At 34.4% G+C, this 14,750-nt stretch overlaps 1 protein-coding gene and 1 non-coding gene across 2 annotated transcripts in view; one reads left to right on the plus strand and one right to left on the minus strand.

The window, feature by feature from the left end:
- LOC118188743 (uncharacterized) overlaps positions 1-14,750 on the plus strand; it is a 240,108-nt gene that overhangs the window by 21,386 nt on the left and 203,972 nt on the right. The gene's annotated exons all lie outside the window — the stretch shown is intronic.
- TRNAK-UUU (transfer RNA lysine (anticodon UUU)) lies at positions 8,610-8,682 on the minus strand. Its single transcript has one exon. It is a non-coding gene; the product is annotated as a tRNA-Lys (tRNA).

Consider the following 14,750-nt stretch of genomic DNA (forward strand, 5'->3'; position numbering starts at 1 on the left):
AAAAGTTGTTTGAAGTTAATAAAAGGCTCTCTTTAAAGATGTTTATCAGTAATAAAGAAAGAAAGCCTTGTCTCCCGTTATTTACTACTACTGAATAATGCTTTTTAGCAACTATTTATACTGTTAAGAAATGTACTTAACAGCGAAACGAGTATACTTATCAAGGAGGAAAATTTGTATTCTCTTTTACTTCAGAATTGAACTATTTATTTTTATAATAATTCTTTGATTCGTAAAACGCATTTCTTTTATAACCGAGTGCTATATTATAAAAGATTACTTATAACTTCAAAGAAGAAATGTAGTTTTCTGATCCAAATACTGAGCATTATTATTAAAAAAACTCTCTCTCATTTTTGAAAATATTTTTTGGAGCTATTTCCGTTTTATTTGGCTTATGGCCACAAACAGAAGAGAGCAAGGTGTTATCTTATTACATAAATGTGCCGAGTTATGTCAGGAGGTTTTACGTCAAATAATTTATTTTGGTATACACTCAGTAACCTGTTATGCTCGGTTTTCCGATAGCTTTTTAAGTGTTTTCAGACTGTTAATGGGAAATATGGGTTTAAGAGAAACGATTGTTTGTAAATAACAACAATTTGATAAAGTATTCCACAACTAAATGTATGCATTAAGATAATTATAGTATATATAAAAAAATATAAGCACTTAACTCATTGTAATGACAGCAAACTTAGATGTAATAATATTGTAGAAATACTATTTAGATGGCGTAGAACACAAATGCCGTAGAAATAGTATTCACTGCACATATATGTAGAATATTAAATCCGTAATAAACAGCAAGAATTTTGATCGCATAGAATGTTGATCCGTAATGAATAGAAAACTGGCAGCCGAAGCAGATTAAGTCTTTATTTTTATTTCAATAAACATATTGCGGCCAGAAACAACTTGGCACGCTACTAGTATCTGTTTCAAAATATTTACATTTTTGTCAGCTTTGCAGCAAAAAGAGAGCAACAGGCCAGCTAGGCCGAAGCGTAGAAAGCAGGTGCAGCTGTGCGCAGGATGAAATATTAATTCGGAATGAGTTAGTTTTGGTTCTCTATGCATTTGATTGCATAATTAAACACTGCTGGAAAATTATTATTGGGTGTTTTAGTTCCATTTACATCATCTGAAGAGCAACTAAAGTTAGAAAATGTATTAACTGGAGTATCAAATAAAAACTATTACATGGGATTAAAAGTTTAATATGCTTCAAATAAAACTTTTCAAGGGGTTAGTATTTAAAACATTAAACTCGGATATTAATGAGTACCGAACACACGTTTCGTTTTTCCTGCCATTTTATGACTCAAACCGCTGCTAATTAAATATTCTCAAATGCAAAATAGTATTTCTGTTAGTCCCATAATGCCAAAGAGCTACTTCGATGTATTGATCGAGACCCTACTAGTTCCTAGCAAAGAATAAAAGTATATTCTAAAACAAATTAAACTGAAATACAAATAATACAAAAAAATGATTTGCATTAAGGAAAAGTTAATGAATAATAATAATAATAAAGACCTAGCAAAAATGTACACAAAACATTCGAAACCTTTATTTTTTTTCAATCAACTACGAAAACATACGAATAAGTCTTATAAACGCTATTAAAAAAGAACGAAGCTCAATCATAAGACTAAAATCTTAATTTAAAAAAAAAATGAAAGGTTACAGATCTTAAATTACGTCCAAAGGTGGGCTTTATAACATTTTGTGTGCTGCCTTTATTTATTAAATATACCGTTCTTCGTTCCTTTTGTTAATGAAAAATTCGTTAAAATTTTACAAAATATGAAATCTATAATGAAACAAATTCCAAATTTCAAATTTGGGGGTCCAGATACCTATATTCGCAGGAGGATTACGTTATTCAAATTTGGATGGTTGTAGGTACCGTTGTTTCATCAGAATGCGAGAAACGTACATATATTCATGCAGATTCTTCATTATTTAATTTCTTTCAATATAATACAGGGCGATAATATTCGGTGGCAACAATTTGAAAAGTTAAACAGCGCTTGTAATGAATCAACGCAGAATGTCAAAACGAAATTAATATTCTTTCTGGGCAAATTTCCCTTTTGGACTAAAAATCAATTTCCGAAATAAGAAAACTGTATTAAAATTGCAATTATTTTTGCGATTATTTTTAGAGCATTTAATTAGCAGCGGTTCGAGTCGCATAATAGAAGGAAGAACGAAACGTGTGTTCGGCACTCATTAATCATCCGGGTTTAATGTTTTAAAAACTAACAGGTTGAAAAGTTCTGTTTGAAGCATTAAACTGAGGGTGATTAGTAGTTTTTATCTGATACCCCAGTTAACACATTTCCTAATTTTAATTGCTCTTTAGAAAAAGAAAATGCCAGTTTTAAATTGCCATTATCAATTAATATTAGATAATCTTTGTAATAAAAAATTAAAAAATACTCTTGAATACTTTCTTTACTTTCTTTAAAATTCGATAGTCTGCAGCTCAAGTGCGGGATTTATCTTAATTAAAATTAATTCCCGGTTCTCAGTATATTTATTTTTATATGTTGGTAAAGTGTGAACGTTTTGCTTTTAAAGTGAATGAATTATATTCCAGCTAAGGTTTTCATGCCTTTAATCTGGGTGTAATAGCTGTAGAATTATCAACAATTTAAAAGCTGTTTAAGTGGCACTAAGCCTAACGAGGTTGCCATTTGTTCGCATTTGAAACTCTTAGTAGAATAGTGAATTTAGTTAGTTTGTGCACCAATTTCAGTGTCTTTTTATCGAGTGGGACCTAAAGTTAACTTTCAAGTCTGTGCATTGAAAAATCTGTCTTCCTGCCGCTGGCCGAATTGCTTGTTTTTTCCTACAAGCTCTCATTTTAACTGAAACTGTATTTTTAGCTATTTCTAACTGTATTTGGTATTTTAGGTTTTTCTGTATTTTACAATTTTCAATGAAGATGTTTAAAGATATTTTTGCCTTGCCGCGAAGAGAGAACTGAACTGCTTGAATGTTAAATATATCTTCAATTAAATTAAGGAAATAAGTTTAAATCAAATGCTACAAAAAAATGTGTAATTTAATTGGCCGTACAAGCAAGTCATGATGGTATAAAACAAAAAAGCAAGCCGTGATGGTGTTTATTATGGAGCTATGAAATTAATTGTACAGTACGAGTACCAAAGAAATAAAAAAAGAGATTTATAATTTTGAATTTTTTACGGAAGGTTGAATACGAAACATTCTGTCTATTTCTAATATAACTAATACTGATGTAAAAGAACATGTTTTAAAAACCTTAGTTTCGTTCCTTTGATTCCAAATTAACTGATAGAAAGAATATATTTTTTAAAAATACATTTCTTGCTAAGGAAATTAAAAACCAAAACACAGTTCCTGAATAAATTGAAACCTGAAGAAAGAGAAAATATTGAATGCCAAAGAGGTTGATTTAAAGATTTAAAAAAGTCTGATGTGTACACCACATGACTTCCTTGTACGGAATATTAAATTACACGCATTTTTTCTTGCATTTCATTTAAACTTATTGGGTTGAATTAAATCTACTTCGCCGACAGCGCATAAACCACAATAGAATAAATGCATTCTTTAAAATTCACTCTAGTATTTGTTTACCATAGCGATACTCTGGCGCTAGATTCACTTAACAGTATTATATTTCGATCATATTATAACTCAGAATGCACAAAATTTATATCATTTGAATAATTATCTAATCTTTGCCACATGTTCTATTCAAATACTATAATAAATCTGGAACGATATATAAAAGAAATTTAGCAAACAAAACAAAAAAGAAACAGTTTTTCACAGTCGATTCAGTATTTCTCATTCAATTAATTCAGTTCTCACTTCGCGACAAGGCAAAAATACATTAAAACTCAAGATGTCTGTATTGAAAATTATGAAGTAAATCTTAAACACTTATTTCCTCGAATAAATTCCAGAATGGATTAAGCATGATTTAATGCGAAATAATAAATGAAGGCGTTATCTTTGTTGTTGCGAGGCTAAGTACTCTAGATTGGCAACAAATCCACTATTCTGCTGTTTCAAATGTAAACAAGCAATGGTCTACATGTTATAGCAATCCTATATACAAAATTTCAACATTCTAAATCTACTCATTCTGAGGCTACTCGTTTTTGAGTTTATTATTTCGTGGCGTCTGTAGGTACGTACTTAAGAATTCTTTTCAGAATTCATTTTAAAGCAGTTTTATAATATTTTTGGAGGAGAGCGGTGTTTTATTCTGTCCTTACGTACAGATGTCAAGCAAAATCATCGTTAAATTTCATTCGATATCGGTCAAAATGGATATTTTCATTGAAATATGCTGCCCGAAACTTTTCGCGATTACAATACTTTCTTTTTACTTCGTACAAGCAAATAAAAATGAAATGGAAACATCAAAATAAATTAGAACAAAAATTCGATAGTAAACTTATGTATTGGTACGAATAGCAATTAATAGAAGCACCTTTGATATTCGCGAAATTTAACGCACTGAAATCCGCAGAATTAGCTGATGAAGCGCGGTAAAACAAAGAGAGAGCATGAAGCGACATTAAATCTTAATAACTTAAATAATGCTTATATTGTAGGGATATGATGAGAAAAATAAGCTATAAAATTCTATCTGACAGCCGTTTTATTAATTTATATAAAATAGAATTAGCTGGCATATAATATTCTGCTCAAGTTTAAATAACTCTTTCTTGCAATAAAATGTCATTCGACAAATAAAGTATATGCTTGTTTTAAAGATCACACATATGAGGCTATTTTCTTTGGTAGAGATGCTTTCATTGTGAAGATGCCTGTCCCATCGGACACTTGGGAGTGGCTGCCCAACCGGCATATTTCGGTTGGGCACCGATATGTATATAACCGGTATATTAGATGGAATATCGGTGTGCTCTTTTCCTATCGCAACAGTATCAAAAATGTTCTGGAAAATAGGCAGGATTAGAGTGCCAAGTAAAGTGTGACCACAAATATTAATTTAAATAAGAATGGATTTTAATATGCCTCTACTGCCAAGTTTCCTATTCCCTCTTTTCATTACATACACATTGATCGTTTTATTTTTAGCCCAAATGGGGTTAACCCAGAAAGGTCATTCTCAGTTGGTTCACTATAAAAGTTTGAATAACTTTTCAAATTGTTGCCACCAAATATTACCGTCCTGCATTATATTTAATGATATTAAATAATGAAGAATCTATCTGAAGATATGTTATGTTTCTCGCTCTGGGAAAAAACAACGGTACCTAGAGACATCCAATTTTGTACAACGTAGTTCTCCACTCGAATATGGACATCTGGAAGTCCATCTTTGGAATATGGGATTTGTTTTATTAATTATTTCATATTTTGTAAAATTTTAACGAATTGTTGATTAACAAACTCAACTGGTTTCACTGCTTAACATCACGTGCAACTTCAAGCACGGATATTTTATGCGCGAGTGTTCTTTACATTTCTTACTGTTATTATGTTGATAGCGTACCAACGGAAAGACGTTACAATGTCTAACGGTATTTTGCGTCGAATGACTTTGAACGTTTGTATCATTTTTCAAATCCCGTTTTGAATCCCCGTGAAAAAAATGCCGCTTTGGGCGTAACATAAAATCTGAAAGCTTTTCAGATATTTTTATTGAAATTTCTTTTTCTTTGCTTTATTTTTAATAAAAAAAAATGAATCACGGAACCAAACGCAATTTTAAACGCTTTAAAAAAATTAGCTCATTACTTTTTTTTCAAAATTTTCAGGGTATATAGGGAAGCGTATTTACTTCTTTGCCTCAGTGTCACGGCTCTGCTTACTCCTGTAGTTTATCATTCCAAATTACAGATCTTAATTTCATTCTCATAAGTCTATAAGCAAGAAAGAGCGGCTGTTATATTAATTAACAATCAAGCAATCCTGATCATTATGCAGGGTGATACAAAAGTCAATCTGCTCAAAAACTGTTGAAATCCAAACTGTATACTAACTGCAGATTGTTTCCAAATAATGTTTCAAGTAACATATCACTTGAAATTGCCTTTGAGGTTTATACTGTTAACTTTGAAAACCATTTATTTCTCTCAAGATGGAGATCAGTTTTCTCTATACGAAACGAATTTTGATGTTTGAGCATTACTTCGCAATGCATGAATTTCATTACGATGCTATCTTTCTCACAATACCTTTTTGATAACTGCAACGTTTTGTTTCCGAGTTTCTCCATTTTCTCCAAGCCAAGAACTGATGGGCTACCATTTCTTTCCCTATAGCAAACGCTTCCGATCTGTGGAAATCATTATAGCAGCCGGAAAAACATTTTATTGTTAGGTATACGAATATTTTGGAAGGTCTCTTTAAACCCTACAATAATTTTCCGATAAGAATACGTTGCGAAGTAATGGTCAATCATAGAAAATTCTGTTTGCGAAAAAACTCATCTGCATCTTGCATCAAATAAATGGATTTTAAAGCTAACAGCATAAACTGCAGTTGAAATTTTAAGTAATTCATTCCTTGCCACAGTACAGGAGTCATTCATTGAAACACCGCTTAGCGGTCACTCATTGAAACAATTTGCCATTTATTTCCAATCTAGTTTTTTTAAATTTTGATATGCACTAAAAAGGGACTTTTTGCCTCCTTTCTGAATGCCTTCGTGGTGTAGTGGTTGCACACTCGGCGTGCATTCGAGGGGTCTGGGTTCGAATCCCTGTGTGGGCATTACACATTTTTCACATCTCCTGCTTTAAAATAACCTGATTTTTCTACAGGGGCGCCCGAACTAAAAGGTGGAGGATAATGATTCTTCAGCACCAGGATTTGACAGTTGGGTCCCCTAATACGCAGTCTCCCTTTAAAAGAGGGAGTATATGAAGTGAACTATTCGAGGGAGACGCAATCCGCCTTGTCCCAGCGGGACCATATGCTTAAAAATAGGTCAACCCTCCTCCAAACCAAAACTATGGCAACCAGAGACCCGTGGTTCTTCCTCTCATTAGCTGAGCAAAACAAAAAATTAATTTAAAAGCCAACTATACCACACATTAAAACCGGGTTCCCAAAGCCCGAGGCCCGAGTACACAAAAATTAGTATAAAGAAACCAAAAAGAACTTAAAAATATACAATCAGCATTCCAACTCTCACTTACTCTAAAAATCATACTGATAAAACATCACAGAAAACATAAAATAACTAATCAAAAATCAAGAAAATTTAGTAGTATATGAGGTATTTTCTTCCTCCTTTCTGCATGTCTTTGTGGTGTAACCAGAAGGCAACGCGGATTTCTTCCTGCTACCAAAGGATACTCTTATTGCGGATTTCTTCCTGCTTTCTTCCTGGACTTATAAACACACAGGGCTTTTAGATCGCCGTGTGTGTTTTTAAGTCCATCCACCCAAGTCTTCCACTGTTCACCCAAGACTTGCACTGTAACACCTCACACACCCCCAGAGACGAATCACTGTCCTAATAGGCGTTCTGAGGGCAAGAACCTAGCGAAATTACAGAATTTCAACTATTAGCAGTTGTAGAAATTGAACATTTTAATTTGCCATACCCAAATAGATTCACTGTGCATCAAAATATTATAAACTGTATTTCCTACTGCGATATGCACCGTCTCATACCAATAATTTGAGTATCTTGATCTAAAGCGTATCTAAACACAGCAAGAAAACATCCATAGAACCTGGGAAAGAATAATTGGAAATACGTCAAAGCATTTAAAATTGAGGTAAACTCTCTGTCACCTACGTTTCAAAGCTGTAAACGAGTCAAACGCGAAAAGATCATCTGCTGGTCAACCGTTTTGATGGTAACAACAAAAAACTTTCAATTTTTTTAACCACCTAATACTGACCCAAACCTTGGACTGTAGGTTAATTTGGAACTCTAAAAATTTTAAGTTACTTGTATTAAACATGCAAACTGTATACTTAACGAGGTTTTCAACATAAATATTATACAGAAATAATTAACCATTGATCGAATTGATAGAACGGCAAAACACGCGTTTCTTTTATTTGCTGTCAAACATGCATGAAGATTCCATTTGTGTTTGATATGAATTCACGTAAGGTTCTTAGAAAATCCTTCATGAATGCATCTTGATTTTAAAGGCAGAGAGTTTATGTATGCTTTGCCCCCCATGAGCAAAAGAATCCAACTTTTGCTAAAAAGGTTTTCTCGTTTAATAAAAATGTTTTAATTTATTGAGAGTAACAGTCATGCCACTAATGTTTTAAGGCTACAAACATAATACGATGACAGGTCACGACTGAAAGTATTTACTAAACAAACCTGAAGCTTGGCAAGAGCCGAGTAGAATAGAACTGCAAGGCCTAACACTCGAATAACTTAGCAATCCGGGCTTAGCATTTGGTGAAAGTGCTATAGTTTGTCTTAAAATTGTAGCAATATAAGATGATATTCCCCAAGAAAGAAATATGAAAGATAAAGCAAAAATTAAAATTTGATGCTAAACGTCAGATCACCGATGTTGGTAAGTAGTTATTGTACAGACCTACAAAAATGAGTCTTAGATGGCAGCTGGAAAAGCAAATATAAGCTGTTTCGCTCGAACAGGGACTCGAACCCTGGACCGTTAGGTTAAAAACCTAACGCTCTACTGACTGAGCTATCCGGGCACAAGTTACGGGAATTAATATAAAATGAAATTCACATTTCGTTTCCTACAATAATATCAGTAAAATCTGAAACACTGAACACTGGTAGTTGAACCCGCGTTCAAATCTCGGAGAACAGATTGCTTGCATGGGTATTTTCGGGATTTTCCTTATGTGTATTGACAGTACGAGTTATCTTCCATTAGAGAGTGTTTGCTGTAGGATTAACTTCTATTAGGCATATAGGTTTTGAAAGCTTTGCAGTAATCCAAATAATGTAATCAAAAGAAGGCAGGCAGGTTGTCTTTGTGCACTTTAGCATAATAGCCTAGTCTAATTCTTACGCGAAAAATAAAATTCTGTGAAGTTTTTAATATTTGTTGTCGGTTCCTTTTAAGCATAAAATAAATGTGACGAAATTTTCACTAATATGACGTAAAGCGAACCCTTTGCATTGCAGGTCGAAATCTGATGAGGACATGGGATTCTTCATGAAGTATAGAATGAGTACAAATAAGATAGTCCTCGAAAGAAGGTACAAGGGCTTTACGCAGATGTTCATGTTTATATTTGTCTAAATAAATATCAACCAGTAACCAAATGGATATGATCTCTGAATATTGGTTATTTGACCTGAGTACAAATTCCAGCAAGCTGGTTGGCTGTTTGAAGGTTTCCTCAAGGATACCATGAATGCGGTATAGTTTTCTCTGGAAATTCATTTAAATAGATATCCTTCCGTTATCAGAGAACCCTCCTGTGCTTTCCTTCAACTAACTAAGGTAACATAGCCGCCCAGGCAGCATAGTGGTTAGGGTAGGTAAACCGCTGAGTTGGCTTCCGACCCAGGTATAGATATATCCATGCAGAATTGGTTACCAACTCGGCGGGAGTCAACCACTAGCTACCAGGCCGCAGCACTGGGCAGCCCCGACTGAGCAGACGACATTTATAAAATGCAAAAAAGAGATATACATGTGAATACAAGGCACTTGAAGAAGAGTATAACAATGTACAAAGAAATATATACATGTGCATACAAGGCACTTGAAGAAGAGTACAATCAAAATATATGTATGTACATATAAATACAAACTCATATACAGATATATACACACTTGCATGCATAGGTATTCCGAAACAAATAAAAGTATACATACTCTCACTCATATTGATATATACATCCATACATATACGTTATCATGATAGTTAAAGTTTACAAGAAGCATGCCATTGAGGTACGCGTGATCCTTAGTATAAATTAGGTACCATAAATAAAAGATATAAACATGTACAGATGCATTACAGCATTCAGATACAGTACGAATTTTATGTATGAGAACCTGGCACAGCATAAATACAAAATTACATAATGAACATACATATCACATACTCTGTTGGTGACATATTGAACTAGCTTATATAGACTTTTATGACTACTATCTTCCAGCGTCAGAAGAGTAATTGCTAGTACAGTAGTCAATTATTTTTTTCAGTTTTCGCTGGGCAACTCTGTTACTTTGTAGATTCTGGAACCAATTTGGCCAGAATCTGACTCCTGGTTGCTTGAGGCTGTTAAGTGCTGTGTGTGGGCAGGAGAACACAAAATGGTCTGGATGACCCTCCTCCCCCCATTCACAGTTACCATTCTCTCTCAAGCCAAAGCGGCAGAGGTATGAAGGGAAAGTGGTTAGGAGAGCCTACTGCGGTACCGAAGGGTCTAGGTTCGAGTACGGGAGGAGGCATGGATGCCTGTAAATATACAGTGTCTTTGCGGCACCGTCCTGGTGAGAGAGAATTTTTAGTTTGTTTATGAAAAGAAGTGGATTAAAAGCTAAAACATGTGCTTTAAATGCGTAAGTAAAACACGCACTTCTTTCAGCTATTTTCATGTTGAATTTTAATCTGATTTTTACAGCTATTTTTTACGTTAAATGTTTAATCTGATTTTTGATATAAACAATTTCTAAGCTCTAAATGGTGTATTTAGTAATTATGTCCAAAATCGAATTTAAATGAATGATTAAAAAATAATTTTAAGTAGTTTCCTAACACAAATTCAAAACTATTGTACTTTTCTGCTTATAGGAGGCTATTTGTCCTCGAATATAGAAGTTAGAGAGAAATCTAACCAAATGTTGGCAATCCTGATGATACATAAAGATTCGTGAGAAGAATAACTATCTTATATGTAATAAATGTAACATATGTTCAATGTTCGCAAGGCCGTGCGCGATGCCGAATATGTGCTGAAATTTTTTTGAGCAAAAACAGATCGCTGTGTAGATGGGGACAACGAACTGCTGCTCTCCTATGATATGTTTTTGCTTAAAATGTCAGAGAATTTTACAAATTCGCCATCGTGCACAGCTTCTACATTGAGCATATTAAACATTATATGTATTATTATTGCGCAGCTATTCCTGGCGCGATATAAATAACCTACCACATTTGGCTCTTTGCCGTACATTTGGCGAAGGGCTCCCAGATAACAGAAAAGTAATAAATTACTTTATTTTGAGAGATTTGGTCAAATGAAGTTTAAAATCCGGGTACGGATATTGTAGTCCGGATATATTAATATTATTCCGGACGGATATATTAATCCTGGCACGGATATTATAACTTAATATCCGTAGCTATTAAAGTAGCTATTAAATAAAGAGTTACAAATTAACTTACTTTCCGCTCAGCAGTGGATGAGAGATAGAAACAGCTGAATACTGGTAATTCGCTCCTCGTTCAAATCCCGAGAACGGTTTGGTTTGGTTTATGTGATTACAGCAAAGCCTCGAGGGGTATCTGTCTAAGGGGGATACCTTCGTGGGGGACTTTTTAAGGAAAACTGGCCGGTATATATGTTACACAAGGGGAAACCACAAAAACGCCCATGCAGCCAACTCTTTCGTGGAATTCGAATCTCAGACCAAAATATCAGTGTTCAGCGACTTACCGCTACGTATGCATTTACTCCATCTTTCTCCTCTGTAATGTAGATACGAGTGACACAAACAAGTTATTTAATATGCTTTATATTAAGAAAATCCCAAACTGTGGAAACAGTATATAGCTTTTAATAATCGAAAATTCGAAAGCGGAAACGTGCATTGTTATTATATTAGAAATATCCTTGCTACGTTTTTTTAAAAAAAATTCGGTCTTCTCATCACATTACCATGCATTACTCATCTACTATTATTAAAAAATGCTGAAATACGAGGGCTATCCAGAAAGTAGATTACGTTTTGGAATAAAAAAATAAACAAATTATAGGAAACAAATTTTATTATATACAGATGAAAGCCACACTCAAATACTACTTTTCTACATAGTCACCATACAAATTAAGGCATTTATCGTAGCGATGTACGAGCTTGGAAATTTCTTCGTCGAAAAATTCGGCCGCCTGCGCCTTCAACCACTTCGTTACCTCTTCTTGCAGCTGTGCGTCGTCATCAAAACGCTGCATAGCCAGCCACTTCTTCATTGCTGGGAATAGGTGGAAGTCGCTCGGTGCCAGGTCGGGACTGTACGGCGGATGAGGAAACAACTCCCACTTAAAAGATTCAAGAACTTTACGAGTGACATTTGCCATGTGGGGCCGGGCGTTGTCGTGAATCAACAAGATCTTAGAGCTCAACATTCCTCTGCGCTTGTTTTGAATTGCTCTTCTGAGTTTTTGGAGAGTTTGGCAATACCTTTGAGAGTTTATTATAGTGCCTCTTTCCAGGAAGTCCACCAAAATTACACCTTTTCTGTCCCAAAAAACAGTCGCCATCATCTTCCTTGCCGACATTGTTTGCATGCATTTCTTGGGTTTTTGGGGAGAACTTGTGTGCCCCCACTGCATTGATTGCAATTTCGTTTCACAGTTCACATGTTTCACCCATGTTTCGTCACCAGTAACGATGCGATCGAGTAAAGAGTCACCATCCTTATGGTAAGCGTCCAAAAAGTTCAAAGCTGCAGCCATTCGCTGATTTTTGTGGTCCTCTGTCAAGATTTTTGGAATCCATCTTGCACAAAACTTGTGGTAACCAAGCTTTTCGCTGATGATTTCGTGCAACAAACTTCGCGAAATTTGTGGAAAACTCAAAGAAAGTTCCGTTATTGTGAAATTTCGATTTTCACGGACTTTAGCATCGACTTTTTCGAGAAGTTCGGCGGTCACTATGCTGGGTCTCCCACTTCGATCTTCGTCGTGAACATTGGTTCGGCCATTTTGAAATCTTATGACCCACTGACGCACTCCACCTTCAGTGATAATGTTGTCCCCATACACTTCACGAAGCTGCCGATAGATTTCTATCGGTTTACAGTTTTTTGCAGTCAGAAACCTTATTACTGAGCGCACCTCGCAGCTCGCGGGATTTTCAATTAACGCAGACATTTCAAACCGTCACAGTATCTGAACGGAGCACAGCACGAACCTCTCACTAGCACGGCTAGATGCAGACTGAGCTGCGCAACGCTCTGACCCCAAGATGGCCGCGCTAGCCCCGCCCCTAGCGGACACAGACGGAAACGTAATCTACTTCCTGGATGGCCCTCGTATAAAACCTTCCTATTTATCTTCTATACAGCGTTGAATATAATCATTTCTCGGATATCTTTCGGCAGAGCATGATATTTTTATCTTCTAAAGTTAATCACTCTGCAAATATCTATTTTTAAAAGTAATAGACGTACTTTTTGATAATTTAAATATTTGGTAAAGTATATCAAAGATTTAATTTATCGCCATATTGATTATTTGTAATATAGCCAATATGAAAGTTTTGTAAAAGTTTGTTCAGAAACTAATTCAGATATTTTAAGAATAAAACATGTTTCTATGGCTGTATATTACTTACCTCGACGGAGAATCTATTAACTAATTTTACATATTATCAAAATTATATTAATTAATTGAAAAATTTTATTTAAAGAGGAAGTTTTGAAGACAAATTCATTTTTCAACTCAGGAATTACTTAAAGTAGTACCCACAGACACTTGTCGATTTGGAGGAACGCAAAAACATTGCAAGTTTTTTGTGGACTCCCAATTTTTTTAATGGAACGTCAAACATTCCCAGAAAAAAAAAGTTTAAAAAAAGCTTTGATAACTTATCAACAACACATGCATTTTATGCACAAAGTGAAAAAAAAATATTATTTAATTACTCAAAAACAATTTGCTTTTATTTTAGGTAGAAGTAACAACAGAAATAGAATTAATTATTTAATTACCCTATATTCCGGCGTAAAATAACTCCGCATCAATATATAACACGCACCTATAATTTAAAACTATATTTTAGAGTTTTTAGGTATATTCGCCGCATAAAGCTGACCCTTTTCTTTACGAAGAAACCTGAAAGATACTTTTGAAGTCAATCATTCGAAGATTTTTAGCTGGCTTTCGAACAACGGTATAATAAACTGACAAAGCGATAAGGGGAACAATCTGCGTCTAGGGAAAGTGCTTGAGAGAGTAAATGATTCCGCAAAGAGGATGAGTTGTATTCAATCCAGATATGCACAAGAATGTTATTGTAGGGTATCGAGAAAAGGGGAACATTAATTGAGATAAGAATGCATTTCCGACCCAAATGAATTCACGGAATTAACAGTTAGATGTTTTCTCTTTCTGTACTCATTTGAAGCCGTAATTTTGTAGTGAATATCGAAGGCAAGGTAGAAATAAGAAAGGAAGAGGAAATGAAATGCGTTCATACTAGTTTAGAAATAGTGTGGGATTGGATAGTAAAAGCATGGAGTGAAATTAAATCCGATATAATTCAAAAGTCATTAAAAACTACAGTATAACTAAGAATCTTGATGGAACGGAAGATGGTTATTTATTTATTTCTCCGAGTAACAGTGGTGATGAGGAAACAGAATTCGCTGATAAACCTGAAGATATAGCAGAAGACGAGTATGACGAACTTTTAATGTTATCAGAAAAGGAAATGTCTTAAGTTCACAAAAGATATCATTTCTTGTAAACAAACAGCATTTATGTTTATGTAGAAATTTAACTATGCTAATCTTTTCCTTATTTTTATACTTATCATTTTTATACCCGACGTCTATAACACACCCGTAAA

This window comes from Stegodyphus dumicola, chromosome 1, assembly GCF_044657685.1.
Source record: "Stegodyphus dumicola isolate Sdum_Otavi_A_Nest chromosome 1, ASM4465768v1".
NCBI classification, from domain to species: domain Eukaryota; kingdom Metazoa; phylum Arthropoda; class Arachnida; order Araneae; family Eresidae; genus Stegodyphus; species Stegodyphus dumicola.